Here is a 13,365-nt window from a genome sequence, read left to right on the forward strand (position 1 = left end):
TAACCTGGCATCTATCTACATACAGCAAAAATAATAAAAAATATAGAAAAATTGAGATCGGTGCTTTTTACAATTTTTTAACTTTTTATTTTGAAGATAATTATATATTCACATGCAATACTAAGTACTTTTTAAAAGCACTTAGCACAGTACCTGGCATATAGGAACCCACCCAAGAAGTGTTAGCTATTAGATAACTAGGAGAAAGGGAGAGGGCATTCAAGATGGGCCTTTGAGAAAGAGTAACTACTGGGCCGGCCCCGTGGCTTAGCGGTTAAGTGCGTGCGCTCTGCTGCTGGTGGCCCGGGTTCGGATCCCGGGTGCGCACCGACGCACCACTTGTCTGGCCATGCTGAGGCCACGTCCCACATACAGCAACTATAAGGATGTGCAGCTATGCCATACAACTATCTACTGGGGCTTTGGGGGAAAAAATAAACAAATAAATAAAATTATAAAAAAAAAAGAGAGAGAAAGAGTAACTATGGAATGCTTGAGGTGTACACATATAATACCTTAAATAACCTTTCCAGTGACCCCCATCAAGCAGGTATTAACATCCCCATTTTATAGATAAGAAAATTGCTCTCAGAGCTCAAGTAACTGGTCCAAGATTACTTTGTCCTAGTATGTGGCAAAGCTGGGATTTAAATCCAGATATATCCAAGTCCAAACCCTATGCTCTTTCTACATTGCTTCTCCAAAGACTAGCGCTAGGCTTCAAAGACAAACCTAGATATAGTCTGGAGGTTAAGAGCAGGCTGTGGGTTCAAGCGTGGGAGTAGCACAAACAAGGGTGTGGAATTTAGCTACATGCTATCTTTGCAAAGCGTGGTAGTTCAAAGACACTGGCCAGAATAAAACAGTAAATTCACATGACAAAAACCAAACAGAAAGCTAAAGTAAGAGCAGATGGCAGAGGACCACTGAATGCTAGCTGCTCTTGCCAACTATATGGGTCACAACTTGACCCCCTTTTGCTGGAAACTAAAGAACAGGAGGTAGCATGCCGAAAATGAAGAGCCCGGGCCGGCCCCGTGGCTTGGCGGTTAAGTGCGCGCGCTCCGCTGCTGGCGGCCCGGGTTCAGATCCCGGGTGCGCACTGATGCACCACTTCTCCGGCCATGCTGGGGCTGCGTCCCACATGCAGCAACTAGAAAGATGTGCAGCTATGACATACAACTATCTACTGGGGCTTTGGGGGAAAAATAAATAAATAAATAAAAATTTAAAAAAAAAAAAAAAAAGCCTGATTGCTAAGTGGGGGGAAAAAAAAAAAATGAAGAGCCAGAGACTCGGAGGCTAAGGAATCAAATTCTGCCACTAACTAGACAAGTGGCATTGGGCAAGTCACTTGTCCTCTCTGGGTTTCTAATACCAGGGAGTTGAACTAAAAGATGCCCAAAGACCGCTCTAGCTTTAACCTTTCAGGAGTCACCCTATTACCAAGTCATGTGTGCAAATGTGGGTCTGTGATTAAGCAAAGCAGCCTGAAATGAAACAGAACAATGGCGTGACAGGAGCCCTGGGCACAAGGGGAGGGAAATAGAACTGAATGAAGGAGAGGAGAATGAAGGAATTAAATGGGATTCAAGTTAATCTTGGGTAAAAGCCAGAAGACAGCAGGGAGGCAAAAGAAGCGAAGCTGAACCAGGATGGTACCAGCCCTGGCTTTGCTGTGTGGCCTGGGCTATTAAGCCTCATTTTCTCACTGGCCAAATGGACCTCAGGACCCTGTATGTTCCGGCCTCATCTCTCCAACCATATCTTCTGCTTCCTTCCCCCGCAGAGTGCTGCTGTAGCCACACTGTCTGCCTTCTAGTTTTCCTACAAATATGCTGTTGCCCTTAGGGCCTTTTCACCTGCTCTTCTCTCAGTTGGAAATGATCTTTTCCCTCAGAGAGGCCTTCCTTGGTCACTTTTTAACCCTTTATTCCTGCTTATCTTTCTTCATAACACATATGAAACGATATAAAATTATTTACTCATTTAGTCTCCCCCACTAAAACAAGTTCCATGAAGGCAGTCTTTGTTTTGTTCACTACTGTATCTCATCTACAAGAGCAGTATCAGGCATCTGTTGAATGGAAAACTGAATGGATGGATGGATGAACTATTAGTCCCTAAGGTCCCTTCCAATTCTGGCATGCTATGATTAACCTACGGGTTCATGAACTGGTGAGTCTCTCAGATGTTCAAGCCTGGGTGAGCTCAGGTCTAACCTGTCCTTCACATTTGTTTTGCCTCAGGAGATCTTCAAAAGTCATCTCCAAATGTAACGTACACATCCTAACACACAGCTTACTCACATACACAAATAGACAAATACATATCACTTAATTTAAGAATCATTACCGTATGCTATGTGTAAAACACAGTACACATAAAGTATTTCCTTAGCCTAGAATATCAGGCCTTACACAGTCTAGCCCCAACTTACTTTGATAACTTTAACCCTAACCACACTCCATTCCTGAAATCCTACACTCTGGCTATATTAGACTGTTTACTGTTTTCTGAAACACACACATAAGCTTCTGTGCCTTTGTCCTTGCTGGTCTCTTTGCTTGGAAGCTACAGACTCTCCTTCATAACTGCCAAATATTTCATCTTTCACAACGGTCAAATGTCTCATCTTTCAAGTCTAACACAAATATCACCTCTTTTGTGAAGCCTTCCTTGATCTCTCAGGCAGTTAATTCTCCTCCTCCATGTTTCCAAAGTACTCCACAACATGATTCCATTATAGTGATCATCACTGTAGTGTACTTACTTTACCTGTCTGTCCTCCTTGATCAACTATGGGCTCCAAAGGCCTTGACCATGTGTTTGCCCTCTCCCTATCCCTAAGGACCTATCCCTGTGCCTGGCACAAACATTTATCAAATTGGATGTTAACATGGCACCACAACTAAGAACACTTCCTAACCTTCATTGGCAGACTTGATCACATAGTTCTCCCTTCATACTGTCCAAAAATTGGTTTCCCTAATATTTCTACCAATTATGTATGAACTCCTGTGGAACCGAGAGCCTGAAGAAGAAGGCACTGAAGACAAGGCTGGAAAGAAAGGGGAGAAATAGTCTTTGCAGAACCTTGAATGTCATGCTAAGGAGACTAGATTTATTCTAGAGGTTTTATGAGTAGGGAAGTGATAGGAATAAGATCTGTATCTTAAAACCTATGGAGAGAGAAAAGAGGTTATATTTTAGGGGCAAAGACTAGAGGTGGGGAGACAAGTTAGCTGACAATTAAAATAGTCCCAATGAGGCCGGCCCCGTGGCTTAGCAGTTAAGTGCGCGCGCTCCGCTACTGGCGGCCCGGGTTCGGATCCCGGGCGCGCACCGATGCACCGCTTCTCTGGCCATGCTGAGGCCGCGTCCCACATACAGCAACTAGAAGGATGTGCAACTATGACATACAACTATCTACTGGGGCTTTGGGGAAAAACAAAAGGAGGAGGATTGGCAATAGATGTTAGCTCAGAGCCGGTCTTCTTCAGCAAAAAAAAAAAAAAGAGGAGGATTAGCATGGATGTTAGCTCAGGGCTGATCTTCCTCACAAAAAATAAGTAAATAAATAAATTAAAAAAATAAAATAAAATAGTCCCAGTGAGGGGCCGGCCCGGTGGTGTAGTGGTTAAGTTCGCACGCTCCACTTTGGCAGCCCAGGGTTCACAGGTTCCAGATCCTGGGCACAGAACTACACACCGCTTATCAAGCCATGCTGTGGCAGGCGTCTCACACATAAAAAAAGTGGAGGAAGATGGGCACAGATGTTAGTTTAGGGCCAATCTTCCTCAGAAAAGAGAGGAGGATTGGTAACAGATGTTAGCTCATGACTAATCTTCCTCACCAAAAATAAATAAAAAAATAAAGTCATGTTGGAATATATTTTAATATGCATCTGAGAGTCATCTCATTACTCTTGGAGAAGGGAATTTTGTTTGACCTACTGTTCACAAACAAGAGCCCAAATGTTTTAAAACTCTGCAAAGTTAGAGGTTAATGTGTAGAAAACTGAGAAGGTGCACTTTTTTTAAGCAGAGAGGATAACACCAAAGGTCACATTTTCTTTTTTTTTTTTTTTTAAAGATTTTATTTATTCAGCTTTTTCGCCCCAAAGCCCCAGTAGATAGTTGTATGTCATAGGTTCACATCCTTCTAGTTGCTGTACGCGGGACTCGGCCTCGCGTTGGACAGAGAAGTGGTGCCTCCGGGCGCTCCCAGGATCCGAACCCAGGCCGCCAGCATCAGAGCGCACGCACTTAACCGCTAAGCCACAGAGCCGGCCCAAAGGTCACATTTTCATTAGGACATTAATCAATTTTGGATCTAACTTAGCAATCCTTTTTCCACTAACAACATACATCTGGTTTCTCAGCTATTCTCTTTCTGCTGGTTCCCACATTAATGAGTTGAACAAAACTTACACACATGCTTATCATATATATGAGAATTATGCCCTGACACAGTACACACATCCATAGGCCTGCCTACCTCACAGACCAGATGCCAGGAGGTAAGAGAAGCCTGACATCCAGGCACAGGATGTTAGTTAAGTGGAACAGGTGGTCATTTATGAAACAACATAAACCTCAATGTAGTAGAAAGGGTACTAGGCTGAGAGTCAGGAGACCTGCCACTAATTCACTGTGCAACCTTGGGCACATTACTTACTGCCTCTTGCTGGGCCTCAATTTCACAATTATAAAATGGGGAAGTTGGTCTAGGTCAGTGTTGTTTTACCAACTGTGTTCCTGGGAACCCTGTAGGTTTAAGGCAGATGCCTCAGGGGCTATCTTTGGTGAGGGTAACGGAAAGGCTGAACTGGTAGACCCTGGACCCATCGCTGTCGCTTCTAACAGAGCAGCTCTGTTTTAGATGTTGAATTATATGTTTAACTAAACGGTTCCTCTGTAAACTTGATGATCGTTAGTTAAGGTCCCTTCCCACTCCGACATCCTAAAATTCCATCATTTTATGGCAAATGATCCTAGGGAAAATGCAGAGTCAAAAATAACTCTTCTTACCTTATGCTTCAAAATCTATCATTAGAAGAGGGTCTCCATTAAGAAGGCCCCAGCAGTTGAGTAGAAATGGGTGAGGAAGGGGACAAGTGGGCAGAAGAGGGCTCAGAAAAGGGCAGAGACTAAGGGCGTGCCTCTTCTGCAACTGAAGATTGGGCGGGGCCCAAGGCCAGGGACAGAACCCTTTCAGGGAGGGCTTAGACTCACCGGCCTCATCAAGACTAAGGATTGGGACTCTAGCCTCTGGCTCTGCCACAGAGAGGCAAATGCCTTCAGTTTCCTCACAGTATGATCTCTGCAAGTAAAGTGCTTCGTAAACTGAAAAACGAGTACAGATTTGAGGACCTATTAGAACAATCTTATTCCTCAATCTTTGACATGTATGTCTCTTCTCCTGCCAGGTCTCACCAAGCTGGAGATGTATAGACCCTTTGTCTTACTTCCCTGCATTTCAGAGTTGGGCATAGAAGTCAGGGCTTATTGCTTGAAATATTGCCCTCATTCAACTTTGAAAATGACAAGTACACTTTTCACTAAGGACTTGGTATCCCATGTTGAAAATGGAAACCTGGCCTCTCGCTTAATGCTTGGATCTCTGGGCCACACACTTGGGTCCTGGAGAAGCTGGTTTGAGGCAGGGCAGAGCAGAAACTCATGGGAAAATGCACTGAAGGCATGGAAGACATTCTCATTATACTAAAACCACTGAATGCCCCTTCCTGGGCACTCCTAACACTCTACCTTCCTGGAAAGGCTGAGGCCAGAGAAGCAGTATGGTACTCAGGAAAGAGCTTATTATACTAAGTGCATGGGGTCTATGGGGTCAGGAGGACCTGAGTTCAAACCCCAGCTCTTTCACAGACTAGCTTTGTGACCTCACACAAATTCATTTACTTCACTGAGCCTCAGCTTTTCCCTCTGGAGCTATTAATAACTTAATGAGTTACAAAGATTAAGGGAGATAATCAATTTAAAGTACCTATCACAACACCTGCCACATAGTAGGCACTCAATAAATGTTACTTCCATCAAGAGGGAAAGGGCAATAGCAAAAGACAACTGAATGTGATTCACATGGCAGGTAGGGAGGACTTGGGGACAAACCCCAGCCAGCAGCCCAGTAGAGCTGCAAGTGGCTCAGAATGGGAATGGGCTGATTTGGAGAGAGTGTTGTTCTATTCTAAGAGCATCTGGATCCTGTACCAGCCAAAGCAAATCAAACAGGAGTGCTTATGAAGCGCTTGTTTCTAAAACAAGTACGGGCTGTGTTATTGACACACGCCACAGGGGAATTGAGAAGGCTGTTGGCGGAGCTGTTAAGAAAGCTGACATGCTTTCAGTACCAATCTTTGCTACTGCATACATATGGGTACAACTGACCTTGGCTCCAGATGAAAAGCAAACCCTGGACTGAGACACAAGACACCTAGGTTCTCGTCTGAGCTCGACCCTGAGCAGGTGACTTCATCTCTCAGGCCTCAGTTTTTTCTTTCCTCCTCCAAGTAGTAATAATTCTCCATATGCCTACTCTGTTATCACTAGCCTCATTTTCAGATGATGATACTACGGCTCAGAGAGATTAAGCTAGTACTGGCAGGAATTTGAATTCAAGGTCTGCCTCAAGGCCCATAGTCTTTCTACTCTGCTGTATTACCTCTCAGTGTTAAATGAGGGGGTTGGATCAGGCAGACCAAGGCATTTCTGAACCTGAAAATTTATGATTCTTAGTGACCTGAAATTATGGTTTCAAGAGCACTCTAAATACTCTTTGGCTAGACAAAGCCTTGCTAGTTAAGAAGCCTTCTCATATAAATGAAATCCTCAACATCAAGGGCAAAAGCCAGGGTATAAACACAACTTGAGAGCCAGAAGACAGTGGATAATGAAATTTTAGAAAGCCCCGAAGAGGCCCTGGGAGAATACATCACTTGACTAATCCATTTTACAGATGGGAATATGGAGGCTGCAAAAAGAGAAATAGCTTGACTGGAAACACCCAGAAAGTGGTAATAGAACATAAACTGGGTCTTATGCCTCATGGTCTCTCTCTCATACTTACTATCTACTCAGTCTCCAACCTTCCAGGCCATTCTGATCTTCTCTTTGATATTTCTTTTCCAAATGCTGGGTGACAGGCAGGTCACTGCCCCTGCAGCAGACAACCAGACACTTCCAACACCTTCTCATTGCAGATAATAGCTCTTCCTTTGTAACTATCCCTGTTGCGGCCTTAAGCAGGACTGAAGCTGAGGCTTCTCCTTTGGTCCCCTCCTTTTTTCTTCCCTCTTGATTCTTTGATGCCTTTGAACCACAGATCAACGTGTCTTTGGAGGCACAGAACTGGAAGGGACATCAGCAATTATAGATCAACTTTCTACTTCATTTCCTCTTTTTTTGTGTGTGAGGAAGATTAGCCCTGAGCTAACATCCGTTGCCAATCCTCCTCTTTTTGCTGAGGAAGATTGGCCCTGGGCTAATACCCACACCCATCTTCCTCTACTTTATATGGGATGCTGCCACAGCATGGCTTGACAAGTGGTGCGTTGGTCCGCGCCCAGGATCTGAACTCATGAACCCCAGGGCACCGAAGCAAAGTGTGCGAACTTAACCACTACGCCACCAGGCCCGGCCCCTCATTTCCTCTTTTTAGAGCTGAGGAAACTGAGGCCCAAAGATATTAAATGCTTTCCCAAGGTCCATATGTATACATTTGTTTATCTGTTTTCCTCCACTAGAATTTAAATGACAAGAAAAAAACTATTTTCTTCACTGCTACATTTCAAACACTTAAAACTGTGCCTGGCACATAGTAGACACTCAATACTCACTGAATGAATGAATGTTCAAAAAGAAAATTATATATAGGAGAAGGAATAAAAGGGGAGAGAGGGGGAACCACTGGCCCAAGAGGCTGAGAAGGACCAGGGTTTTAAGTCAAAGGGAAAGAATCAATGTAGGATAATAGAAAAAACCTGGTTCTCTGGAGCCAGATTCTCCAAGGTTCTAAGCTTAGCTCTTCCAATTACCGCCTGTGTGTTCCTCTCCAAATCTCAGTAATTTATAAAATGAGAATATCACCACCTACCTCCCAAGCTGCTATGAAAATGAAATCAATTTATATAGAGCATTCAGTATAGCACCTGATAACAGACACTAAACATAATTAATTTAACATTTTCTGATACATCTGGCCTTCAAGAGAAACCTAGAACTACCTTAAAAATTACCTAGTCCCACCTCACTGAAGCACATTTCTGTAGGGTTATTGCCCCTAGAGTAAACGGCCTCCATGTGCATTTTAACTTTTCTATTTTTTTTTTTAACTTTATTTATTTATTTTCCCCCCCAAAGCCCCAGTAGATAGTTATATGTCATAGTTGCACATCCTTCTAGTTGCTGTATGTGGGACGTGGCCTCAGCATGGCCGGAGAAGCAATGCGTCAGTGCACGCCCGGGATCCGAACCTGGCTGCCAGCAGCAGAGCGCGCGCGCTTAACCGCTAAGCCACAGGGCCAGCCCTTAACTTCTCTTTCTTATCTTTCTTTTCACCCCTCCCTTACTGTCAGCTTTCAGCTCTCACCTCTAGCTGCTCTTAATACAGCAGCTCCTCCCCGTTTTTTATAAGTTGCTTTCAATCTTACTGAAGTTTAGAAACCAGATTGCTAAACTGTTACAACACGTAAAAATAGGAATAAATTAGCACTGTGTAAGGGCTTAAGGATGACAACGCTTTGCTTCCTTCTTGTTTTTCAGTCGGGCTCTAGAAAATTGAGGATGTTAGATAAATTAGCCACTATATGGATGTCAGTATATTATACACTTTTTTACGTGGAATCATTCATATTTAAAAATAGTCAATAGTGGAACTTCTTCACAGGACAGTTGTTACAAGAATAAGATCCAAGCTTAGCACCTAGGCCATTTAGGTGAAAGGCTAGAAGCTACAGAACTTTAGAATAACCAGACAAAAAGAGGTAGCAGCAAAAGCCTGGAGATTCAGAATAACAGGGAATGCCAGCCAATGCGGATTCCAAGAGCATCAGCTGGGGGACAGACTCCTCTGTGCACCCTCAGGCAGCTAGGGGGAAGAACAGAACATCCATTGTTACAAAGTGTGAAGAGAATGGCCAATTTCACTGGCCAAGGAGAAGAGAAAGATGGTGGGAAAACCGGAACGACCATGGCCTCTGATAAGATATGAGGCTACAGCATAAGTGCCTTTTTTCACTAGCAGTTGAAGGGTGGGGTTGGGGGTGAGCAGGGAACCTAGGACCAAAACAAGAATAGCCTTCCTCTTCTGAAATGACAGTAGGGAACAAGACAACATCTCAGTGGAGCTAGTCAGTGAATGCAGACACACGCCGGGGACGAGCTCTTGAAAACTGCTTTAATATCTGTGCTGGCAGTGGCCTTGGAATCAGGCTGCACGAGTGCATTTGAACCTGCACTCTGTAGCCCCCACGCTGCAAATTATGGCTGCCAGTGCTGCCTGGCTTTGTGTCTGTGCCCTGGAATCCTTTCCCTTGTGGAAAGACTGAGCATCAGGTAGGGCCTGCAGAAGAAGGAGAGGAGAGGGCACTGGGAAAGATTTACAGCACCAAAGGAAAACCCTCCCTTTTACACCTTGGGGAGGAGGCTGGCATACAGGTCAGGGACTGAGATGCCAGGGATACTTATAATGCTTCCTTCTCACTTTCTCTCATTTCAGTCATGCTGCTTTACAATTCACAAAGCTTTCCAACTTGCATTTCTCATTTGATTCTCTACATCCTCCATGATTGGTGTACACACAATAGATGTGAGGGTGCAGGGAGGCACTCTAATTTTACAAATAGGGAAATGGAGATTATCCAAAGGCAAATGTTGAGAGAGAAAATAAAAATCGAGGTTTCTCAACTCCAACCCAGCTCTCCAGGTCCCTATCTGTGCTGGCCAAAGTGTTTATGGGATCCTATGCATTACAGTCGTTTTCTACTCCTTCCAGTCATACTTAGCCTGGGCCTCTGCCTGCTTGAAGTTTCTTCCTATCTTTCAGTCTCCTGGCCCCCTCACTAGAAATGCCATTGCTCAGAAGGGACCCCCAACTTCTGCCCGCCCTGCTGGGTCCCTCAAATAATTGGACCTCCTTCCTGAATCCCTAAGGAGGTCTGTCTTCATAAATTTTCTAAGAAAAATCAAGATCCCAGGGAGATTAGCAGTCCAAGGAAAGCCTGCCAAGTCAGGAAGAACAATGGTATTTACACTTAGACTGACCTAGGTTCTAACATCAGCTTTATGGATTCCCAGGTGTGAATCCTGGGCAAATTATTTCAGCTTCCTTAGCTTCAATTCCCTCACCTATAAAATGGGGTTTTGTCTAGATTAAATGTGATCCATAACACAATTGGTTCTTAATGTGTTGATTTCTCTTCCCGTCTCACTATCTGCTGTCTTCCCTCTAAGATTCCCGACCTCCCCTTCACACAGCCTCACTCTTTCACTCCATCCTCACCACCGTTCACGACGACATTTTGCAGGACTGCTAAAACTCCAGGATTGTCTGAAGCTGACATATGGGCTTGGTAGGTCACAGTCAACATGGAAATCAGAAAAGCCTCTAAGGACTATGAGATATTTTAAGAGAGCTTGTGGGAGGATGGGTTTAGCTGCCAGGTCCAGGATACTCCCCAACAGAAAGCAGCTGGCAAAAGCCAGAAGGAACTGAGCCTCCTTTGCCTTATTCATGGCACAAATGATCCCAGACCATTTCTTCCCAGTACAGGACGCTGCCTATGCCAACCTCTTAGACATGGAGTAGGAGAGTAATCACCTGTAAATTTTCTATATTAAGGGTAAAAATACGCCCCAAACTAGTTACCCTGTATCTTGGCCCAAGCTTGTCCAGTTTTCCCAGGTACCCTTACTCACCAGTACCAAGGCTGAGCTCAGCCAGTGATTTTCTCTTTTGGGTTACAGGGTCAGCACCTCTGGGAACAGGGCTCACCTATAAGAGAGACAGAAATCAGTCAGGGTCCTGCTCAGAACAGGCGGGAACTTAGATCAGTGCAGGCATTCAAAGTTCCTATTTTCACATGTCTTGCATCCCAGCAAAAGACAGGCTAATAATTAAATATATAATGTCACGTCATGTTAAGTGCTATAAAGACAAACAAAGCAGAGTAAGGGAAGAAAAAATGACAAGGAGTGAGAATGAGATCTATTTTACATAAAATGGTCAAGGAAGGCTTCTCCAAGGGGTGACTGCTGGACAAAGACGTGAATGAAGTGAAGGGTAAGATCTGCAAAGATTTGAGGGAAGAGTGTTTCAGAGAGGAGGAATGGCAAGTACAAAGGCCTTGAGGCAAGAATAAGCTTGTTGGGGCCTGCCGGGTGGCACAAGCGGTTAAGTGCGCTCGCTCCGCTGCCGCGGCCCAGGGTTCACCGGTCCGGATCCCGGGTGCGCACCGACGCACCGCTTGTTAAGCCATGCTGTGGCAGCGTCCCATATAAAGTAGAGGAGGATGGGCGTGGATGTTAGCCCAGGGCCAGTCTTCCTTAGCAAAAAAAAAGGGAGGATTGGCATTGGATGTTAGCTCAGGGCTGATCCTCCTCACAAAAAAAAAAAAATAAGCTTGTTATGCTTAAGGAACAAGTCAACATAGCTAGAATGTAGTGCCTGGAAGAATAAGATACTAGATATACGTGGAGGAATTAATTATACTCTCTATTTTACATATGAGAAAACGAAGGTTCAGAGGTTAGGTGACTTGCCTAAGACCAAAGTAAATTAGTGGCAGAACTGGGAAGGGAACCCGGGTCTTCCGGACAACTCTAACTCTGTCTCACTCCTGGGCCAGGTTCCTCCAGGCTTAAATAACCTAGAACCCAGCTGGGACAAACTTTCAAGCGCTCTGAGATTGGTTTCAGGTTTCTCTGCTCACCCTCTCCTCTGTTGGGTGGGGACAGCTGAAGAACAAAGAAACTCCTATTTATTACCTAGACTGGGGGATAGAGGTGCCTCTGGGGTAAGGAGAATAGTAGCACATGCCAGGCAGTTGTAAATCCTTTATTTGTATTAACTCATTTAATCTTTACAACAATCTCATAAGGACTGGCGTGTTGTTCTAGTCCCCATTTTACTAACGAGGAAACAGGCACAAAAGTTAAGTAAATTTACCCAAGTCACATATCTAATAGATGGTAGAACTTGGACCTCAACCCAGGGAGTCCAACCTCCAGGGCATGTCTTCTTAACCACATACTATACCACTTCTCAAAAACAGAAGAAAAAAGAAACATGTTCTCTAGTCCTAGCTGACATGGCTCAGAGCCCCCATTTACACCCAAGCCTGAGATCCTCTCCATTTACTTGCAGTCCAGGCATTTTACTGAATACTCGTTGAACGACTGCTGAGCCAAGTGGTTTCAGAGCCTTCTCTAATCTCTAGCTACTGTCATGACAAAACAACGGTGGTAACCACAACAGCCATTTAATGGCAACTAACGTTTAATGAACACTTTGAAATAAACTAGATACCAGTGCTAAGCACTTGACATGCACAATCTTATTTCAGAGACCAAATGACAGTTGCTCTAAGACATGGGTGGAGAATGGGGGGGGGGGGCCTTCAGGCCTGGAACAAAGCAGTGAACACATGGAACTGAGGGATCTCTACAGGCCCGGGTCAAAGGACAAAGGCAGAGGCACTAGGGGGTGGGTGGTAAGGGGAATGGACTATCAGCACCTCCCATTCAACATGTCAACAAACTGAACTCATCTCCTATTTCCCAGCCTCTATGGTTCAGCAAACAGTATAAACTATTCTCCCAAGTATTTAGACTCCAAATGTTCATGCTCTCTGACCCCTCCCTCCCTCCCTCATTCCCACAACTGCCAAGTCCTCGTGGGTTGTTTCACTCTAAGAGCTCTACATCCAAACTGTTCTTTATTCCCTACTGTGTCAACCTCCTCTTGGTTCAGGATCTCATTATCTCTTGCCTGCACTGCTGGAATATTTCTTAAAAATTATTGACATTACAAGGACAGACCGTTATAATAGCTTCTTCCCTGGTCTCTCTTTCATGAGTCTCCCCCGACCTATCCTGCTCAATCCATTGGGCCCACACTGCCAGACTAATGTTCCTAATGCCACTCCCCTGCTCCATAAAATGTCATGGCTCCCAACCACCTCAGCCTCACTCTCTAGCTATGCCATGATCTGCCTGCCTTACCTCTATCGTGGGCTTTCCAGCTCCATACTTTTGTCCATGCTGTTCTCTCACCTGGAACGCTTGTCTTCATTTGTACGTATTCAAATTCTTCTTAATCTTCAAAGCCTAGCAAATCTATGAAGTT

General features: G+C 44.5%; 1 protein-coding gene across 6 annotated transcripts in view; it reads right to left on the bottom strand.

The window, feature by feature from the left end:
- RALY (RALY heterogeneous nuclear ribonucleoprotein) overlaps window positions 1–13,365 on the bottom strand; it is a 77,477-nt gene that overhangs the window by 33,062 nt on the left and 31,050 nt on the right. For 5 of the 6 annotated variants that reach the window (XM_014796818.2, XM_087445382.1, XM_014796819.2 and 2 more), the window contains one exon: window positions 10,938–11,013. The exons of the other annotated variant lie outside the window; for it this stretch is intronic. The gene's annotated coding sequence lies outside the window, so the exon portion shown is untranslated. The remainder of the gene's footprint in view (window positions 1–10,937; window positions 11,014–13,365) is intronic. 6 annotated transcript variants of the gene reach the window in all.

This window comes from Ceratotherium simum, chromosome 21 (assembly GCF_057802395.1).
Source record: "Ceratotherium simum simum isolate JZ-2026a chromosome 21, ASM5780239v1, whole genome shotgun sequence".
Taxonomy (NCBI): Eukaryota; Metazoa; Chordata; class Mammalia; order Perissodactyla; family Rhinocerotidae; genus Ceratotherium; species Ceratotherium simum.